Source organism: Streptopelia decaocto (genome assembly GCF_964273445.1).
Source record: "Streptopelia decaocto genome assembly, chromosome: 1".
NCBI classification, from domain to species: Eukaryota; Metazoa; Chordata; class Aves; order Columbiformes; family Columbidae; genus Streptopelia; species Streptopelia decaocto.
Window position 1 is genome coordinate 85,549,956 of NC_138663.1, and position 7,923 is coordinate 85,557,878.

Genomic DNA, 7,923 nt, shown 5'->3' on the forward strand with positions numbered 1-7,923 from the left:
CTGGTCAGCAAAGTGTTCCACTTCCCAGTGAGCAGATGCACTCAGAAAGCTTCCATCCCTCAGGATCTGCAAGCGATTAGACGAGCCCTGTAGCACAGCAACATTCAGCCTTTAATAAGTCCTCTTAAGGTATTATTTTCCTAACTATACACTCAGAGCTGTGCGCTGGGCAGTATGTTCCTGTCTGCTGAAAAAAATTACGTAAGGCTTCTGTGCTTAAGGAGACTATATGAGGCTTGATTATGGAGTGTGTTTTGGTGGTATTCACTTAGATTACCAGGGATGAATTCTTGTGAGACTATTACTGCATATGCATATATATCTTAAACTGGAAACACTGATTGGAAGGTACCACTGGAACTCATCTAGTCCAGCTTCCCCTTCAAAGCAGGGCTGCTGTTGGTCCTGAATCCTAAACCTACCTAATATGTACTGACTAGCAAGACGCTCTGTAGCGGAGCAAGCTAGAATAAGAAGCAGCAATTGTGTGGCAACAGGTGATGTTGCTGACGATCTTAAGGCTTGAATCAAGTGCTGGCCAAATCACTCCAGAGATCTCAAGTTGGTGGGGGAGAAGAAAAACATACCCAAGAGGTGATTTGCTTATACTGGCTGAAAAAAGAAAAAAAACCTACGACCAGGTCTTCCTAGGTTGTTTCTCATTGTGGATATGCAGATATATATGGCTGGGAAGTGGTAGTTACAGATTACAGCAGGATTGGTCCCTTCTGACATCTACAGAGAAATGGATGGCACTTTCTCCAAGTCCCAGAAAGGAGAGAGATGAAGGGTGCCTTGTCATTCACGTGGCTAAGTGAATCATAGAATAAAATCATAGACTCATGTTGGTTGGAAAGACCCTCAAGATCATCAAGTCCAACCATTAATTTAACACTGGCACTAAACCATGTCACTAAGAACCTCATCTACACCTCTGGGGAAGGTGACTCAACCACTTCCCTGGACGGCCTGTTCCAATGCCTGACAATCCTCTCCATGAAGAAATTCTTCCTAATATCCAATCTAAACCTCTCCTGGTGCAACTTGAGGCCACTGCCTCTCATCCTATTGCTTGTTACTTGGAAGAAGAGACCAACACCTTCCATGCTACAACCTCCTTTCAGGTAGTTGTAGACAGTGATAAGGTCTTCTCTCAGCCTCCTTTTCTCCGGGCTAAACAGCCCCAGTTCCCTCAGCTGCTCCTCATCAGACTTGTGCTCCAGACGCCTCATCAGGTTCCTCACCCTCCTCTGCACTCTCTTCAGAACCTCAATGTCTTTCCTGTAGTGAGGAGCCCAAAACTGAACACAGTATTCAAGGTGCAGCCTCACCAGCACCGAGTACAGGGGGACAATCACCTCCCTAGTCCTGCTGGCCACGCTATTGCTGATACAAGCCAGGATGCTGTTGGCGTTTTTGCCCACCTGGGCACACGGCTGGCTCATGTTCAGCTGGCTGTTGATCAACACCCACAGATCCTTTTGCTGCCAGACAGCTTTCCAGCCACTCTTCCCCAAGCCTGTAGCGCTGCCTGCAGTTGTTGTGACCCAAGTGCAGGACCCAGCACTTGGCCTTGTTAAACCTCATACCATTGTTTCAGCCAAGGCACAGCAGGACATCGAGGCAACTGAGCCCAAACCACAATGCAACTACAGTGAACAGTCTTGTGTGAACGGATGCCAGGAGTGCTGAGGTTTCATTTCTCTTGGTGCAGGGCAAGGCACAGCAGTCGTGTACCAGTGCTCATCAGTAGATCATTTCACATACCGTGATTATTCAAATTTCTGAGCGAGCTTAGACCAAGGGCCCTGCACAAAGTAGACCTGTCTGGTTTGACAGTTTCTGAGCCATTGCCCTTTGTATAATCAACTATGGCTCTACTTTTCCCCGGCAAGTGAACCAGGAGAACAAACTGTGGAGACATTGACAAGCTGAGTGGCAACGTCTGGGGAGCGTGCGATCCCTTGCTGCTCTAAAGCAGCAGCAGTAAGCAAGGAAGGCTGCAGCATTTAAAGAATTAAAGACCATCAGAAGGGAACAAAATGTTCTGTCTTTCTTTACAAAGACAACTGAAGGAAGTTTCTCCAACTCCCTTGCCGAGTAGTTACAGTGTCAGAAGAAACATAACTGGTTTTATCAAATAAAATGCTTTTCATTTATAAAAATAGTCAGACATTCTGATTCATTTATGCTAATTTATGTTTATTCTTCTGAATACAGAAAAGAAATTTAAGTCTTCGTTTAAAAAAGACATTTTTGCTGAAGTCTTAAGAACAGGCAAACCTAAGCTCCTAAAGCCCAGTGTGAAAAAATACTCAGCAAGTTGCCCACTTCAGTCTGGTTTTGCACGTGTACAATTTAATTTCAGTGGTTTGGGTCACTGCTATTAAAGGAATAATTCATTCAAAACTGAAAACCAGGCTTGGAGGAGAAAAGACCGGAATTATTTTTTTACACATCAACAACAAGCAAGAAAAAAAAGTGTCAGATCATGAGGTTTCCATGTTCCAAAAGCCTGAATGATCTGGTCATTGGAAGAACTCATTCAGTTACCACAGAAAGATGCAGGTGGGAAGAGAGCTCTCTGGAGCTCTGTAGTCCAAGCTCCTGCTCACACTAGATCTACCTTTGTGATCAGTTCAGGTTGTTCTTGCGCTAAACCAGCCTGCCTAAAAGACAAGAGCAGTTCATTCAAACATGCTTTTATGAATTCACTCCATTTTAGGTTGTATTATTAATTCAATGATCCATTTTTAAATGCTGTTTTTGCAATCAATTAAATATTCCATTTTCTAAATGACAAGTAAAAAAGTGCTTCATTGACTATTTCCTAACAAAATGTAAATTAAGTAGCTGAATTAATGCATCTTATAACTGCACAGTGCTTATATAAATGTGAATAGATTATCATATCCACCAAGTTTAAATGAGTGCCAATTTCAATGTAAAGTCTATATTTATCAGCATATTCGCATAGCTCTCAGCCAGTGACAGTAAACCTACCAAAATAAAGCACAACAGCAGAATGAAGATTATTTAACCTACGATTAAAGTCAGCAATTCGTATCATTTTTGTTTAAATCAGCACACTCTCTAATGCTTTTTCCTGTGGAAAAGGAGATCTCAGCCCTCCTGTGGGTGGGCTGGTACCCACAGGGCTTTTCCCAGAGGGCCATAGCTACCAGGATGAAGGTGTTCAATGTTGGGCTCTGGAAGTAGCTTTTGCTTCATGGAAGACCTAGAGCTGACCTGGAAGAGTACTTTTACTTGGCTGCTGTGCAATGGCTCTGATGGCTTCTTGGCTGGGCTGTCCACTCCTCCCACAGTGACAGGCAGCCCAGCCATGCTCCTGAGATGCAGCTTCGCATCCCCCAGATGCAGCACTGGGGGACATCTAAATCCACGTCCCATAGGCACTGGGGTAGCAGCTTTCTTGTCCCACATCTCAGACTAACACTGGTCCCACCTTCCCCCTCTCCTTGAGATTCCCCCAACCAGGATGTTTGATTTGTGGGCAGGCAGCTGGACTCTGGCTCTGACCATAAAGTCACAAGCAAAACTCTGGCTTTGTTTGTGACTTTATGGTTGCTGGTAGGGCCTGTGCTGTGCACACAGACAGGGCTGTGGGGAGAGGAGATTAGATGTGCAATGAGGAGAGGGTTGTAGGTGCCTGTCACAGAGGCATCCCAAAAGTCAATTTAGACAGGCAACAAGCTCCAGACAGACTTTATTCTAGCCAGAACAGTTTAGCTAAGAAACCAACTAGAAACGGGATTTATCCAAATTCTTTAGCACTCCGACAACACTATAAAATTCAGATACCATTGTTCAGATACCATTTGAGGATATTATTATTATTATCATTATTATTAATATTATTATTATCATTATTATTATTACTATTATTGTATGACCACATAAGAATAATAATGATCTACAGTGTGCACACATGCACTCACAAAAAAAACAGAACTAGAGGCCTCTTTCACTCAAGGTTACCCAGCAGAAAATAATTGCTTACCCAGGTGGGCAAGGGCTCACTCAAGGCAAGGGCTCACTCAAGAAGGTGAGGGCTCCCAATCCCAGGAATTCTCTTTAGATGGTGCCCCAATCTAAGGGCAAGGCTCCAGTTCACAGACCTGCTGCTCCCAGAAGACCACTTAGAGCGGGCCTTCCGTGGGGGCCCTTTTTTATAGCCTGGTTGGATCTGGCTCTAGTCATTACAAGCATGGTCCAGAAGCTTCTCAGCTTCTTCGGGCACCTCCTTTGTTGAGGACCCTGTCTACTGACTGAGGGTCTCACCCCTCCTGGCCCTGAGCTGGTGGGAGGTGAATGTGAGGAGACACGATGTCCCAGAGAGAAGATGTGACTGTCAGCAGTCTTGGTGTGTGTGTAGGGAAAGGCACAGTGGTGCACAAAAGGTGCTGCAGAGCCATCAAACTGCCCTGTTGGAGGCTCCGGGTCTCACCTGCGGATGTGCAACTGCCACACAGTGCCAGCACGGCTTCAGTGGGGAGGCTGCTCTGTGCTGTCCCGCTCCTGAGGTGACCAGAGCAAGCCTGCTCTTGCTCGATGCTGCTGCACACTCAAGTAAGACCCAGCGATATCACCAATAGAGCCGTAGCCAGCACAGTGTGAGGGCACCTGCGCAAGCCTGGGTTCCTGGGAGCTGCCAAATGAATGCGGGTTGCTGAGACCAGAGCAAAACCAAATGCCCTGGGAACTGGGATCCAGCAAGAAAGTGAGCCTGACTGGAGAAAGGAGAGGAACCCAAGGAGAGCTGGGCCCATTGCTGTTGAATTTTGTCATCCATGGAGGAGACGAGGTAGGATGCTGCTGGGGAACTGTGACTGGCTTTGCATACCCTTCTCTACCCATTCACAGTGCCACTGTTCTCTTGGGTGTATGTTTTAATAAATGCAGATATCACAGTTTTCCCTTTTCTTCAGTGCTGTGGAAGGAACACTTAACCTGGTGTCTCTCAGGGGCTCTGCTGGCCCCTTCTGTAGTCCATCCTAACAGCTACACAAGCAGAATTGCTCACAGCCTCCTCCATAAGCAAAGAGCCTAGCATTTCTTTTTAACAACATATTGATACACAAACATGTTGCAGTTAACAGTACCATTATGAATGTATCAGTACTCTGATTTTTTTGCACTCCAGCTAACATGAGAAAACAGATTCAGGTATTTTGACCAGAATTTCCTGAAATCACATTTTTTCCACAACAGGTGGATTTGGAAGCATTTTCTTATCATCTCTGCTTACAACTCAGATTATTTAAGACACATGCTTTCTAGGGATGTTGCTTGACAAAGCACTGAGTCTGGAATTCACACCTAATCTTTGTAGCATCTGTCTTCATGTGCTTCTTGAGCTGATCAGATATCTTCCCCCCCCCCCCGGCTGCCCACAATCTAATTCACAGATCTGACACAGTCTAACAAACTTTAGACATCGTTCCTTCTTCAGTTAAGTGCTCTGTGTGCCTCAGTGTGCTTTTTTTCTTGGCGAGTTAGGCTAGTGTGCATGTTGAAAAATCATGCTACACACCTCCATGACCTGGCTCTGCAGTCACCCCGTTGGTCCATTGTTTGATAGGATAGGATAGGATAGGATAGGATAGGATAGGATAGGATAGGATAGGACAAGGGGAAATGGCCTCAGGTTGCATCAAGGGAGGCAATTGGAGACATTGGATATTAGGAAAAGTTTCTTCACTGAACGGGTTGTTAGACATTGCAACAGACTGCCCAGGGTTGAGTCACCATCCCTGGAGGTGTTTAAAAGACATCTAGATGAGGTTCTTGGCGACATGGTTTAGTGACAGTGTTAGGTTAATGGTTGGACTCAATGATTTTAAAAGTCTCTTACAACCAAAATGGTTCTATGATTCTATGCCTGGCTTGGCATTGTGCTGCTGAGGTGAGGTGAGCCACTTCTAGCTGTATTTACTATCTCTGTTCATGGCCCCCGGCTGTCCTGGTCTGAGGGGCTGTGCACCATGCACCTGCACAAGGTAGAGGGGAAACAAAGGGTTGGGGCATTGCATCAGCATGTCCTGTCCAAGACAGTGCTATTTTTGGGCACTCACCTTGATCCTGTCATGTTCTCTATCAGCCTGATGAAGGAAGCGACAATATAACCCTTGCAGCAAGAAGGAGGGTCTGTGAGCCACAGTCCTGGGGTTTTCAAGAGATTTTCAGACAATGCTGCTTGGTGGTGGTGTTTGTAGAGGAACATGCAGAACAGAAAATACTAAGAAATAATTCAGGTATTGAAGACAACAACAAGACTGACTTGTAAGGGGAACTTGTCTGCTGAAGGGCAATCCCTCACAAAGCAGAGAGGCTCTTCCGAAGCTCAGAGTTGACACGGCAACTGGATAGAGACACGGAAAATGCAGCTCCTTTCCTTGTAACAGCAGTGAGTTGTTATCCTGCTGTCACACATCCCCACTGCTGGAATCAGGCAGGCTGTGGGCCTGGGGGTTACAGCTGCGCACATCAGCTCTTCCAGCTCAGGCTGGCGCGTGAATACCATCTGCGGGAAACTCCATTTTGTGGTGGCTCTGAAAACAAGTCTGCAAATCTGCTTCAGTGTATGAATTACACAGCTTGTAATGCCTCATTGGTGGTATAGCCATATAGGTGCCAAGTTAACCCTCAGATATCAGAAAATACTGGAACTAATATCACCCTCGTGCTGTGCATTACTGACGACTTTCATTGCTTGATGCTGCACTGGGGAACAGACTCCCACCAGCTTGCCGTGCTTTTGTGTCCTGTCCAAACTATTATTCCTCCTGTTTTCATCTCTTCCCCAAAGATGATGTATTTTTTTTGCAGAAACTTAAAACACGAGTACCCCATGGCCAGCTGGTTCAAACCTAGCTGATCAACACAGCATTGTCTCCTGCACTGGTGGTCTCCTGATCCAGCTGGGTGCTCATCGCAGACTAGCTGGCTCCTCAATGCACTTGTAGACCTTAAGAGTTCCCTGAAGGATTCTGACAACCTGAACCAAATCCAAGGTATGTCACAGCGCATGAGAAGCGCTAAGTAGCCAACCCATGCTCACATCACTGACTGCCTTCTTTTGAAATATACTGTAGGCCCGCACAGGCATTGCTACTGAAGCATCAACCAAGGATGACTTCTTTGACAGCTCCTTCATCTTCTGCCTTATATTTGAGTTCTCAGCATATGTCTGAGAACTCTGGTCCCTTCATTCTTGTTTCCTATTTTCACACACCATAAAGCTCTTGCTGGCACGTGCAGATGCAGGCTGTGTAGCCAGCACCTGCCAGACATTATTAATAATACCGCGTGACACGCCACGTTGGTGTGCTGTCCTAGGTCATGCATTTCCATCAGCCACTCAGGTCAGCATTGAGTTCCCTTGGGAAGCTGCTCAAATCAGGACAACACTGTTGTCACTGGGGAGCAGAGGCAATTAACAGAGTTGGGGAGCTGAAGCCCCTGGAGTTACCTAAAGTCAGCTAATAAGCAGTATGTCTCAGGCTAAGGATTGGAAGAACAAGAACTGGCTAAAATTTGCAAGTCAGAGCAGTGTTGCCTGTTTCATGGGAGCTAGCTGGAAAATGTCCCCTGCTCACTGTGTTTCTAAGAAGCTGCAAAAACATCCTAAAATTCAGTGCTGTTGTTAAATGGTTGGGCTTCAAGCTTGTCAGAGACATTACTTTCCAACAAGACATCTTAGAGCAAACTACAGTTTGTTTCCTGCAAGGACCTGCAGAGCTACGTGCTGTTGCCAGACACCTTTCTAATGGACTTCATGGCTGGAGTGATTTGAGCTTTCACCTTGACAGCCTGTATGGTCGCTTAGGGCACTGGCAGGTGATGCGTCAGCCTTGCAACCGCAGCCCGCGCATCCACAGCAGCACTCTCTGCAGCCCTTGC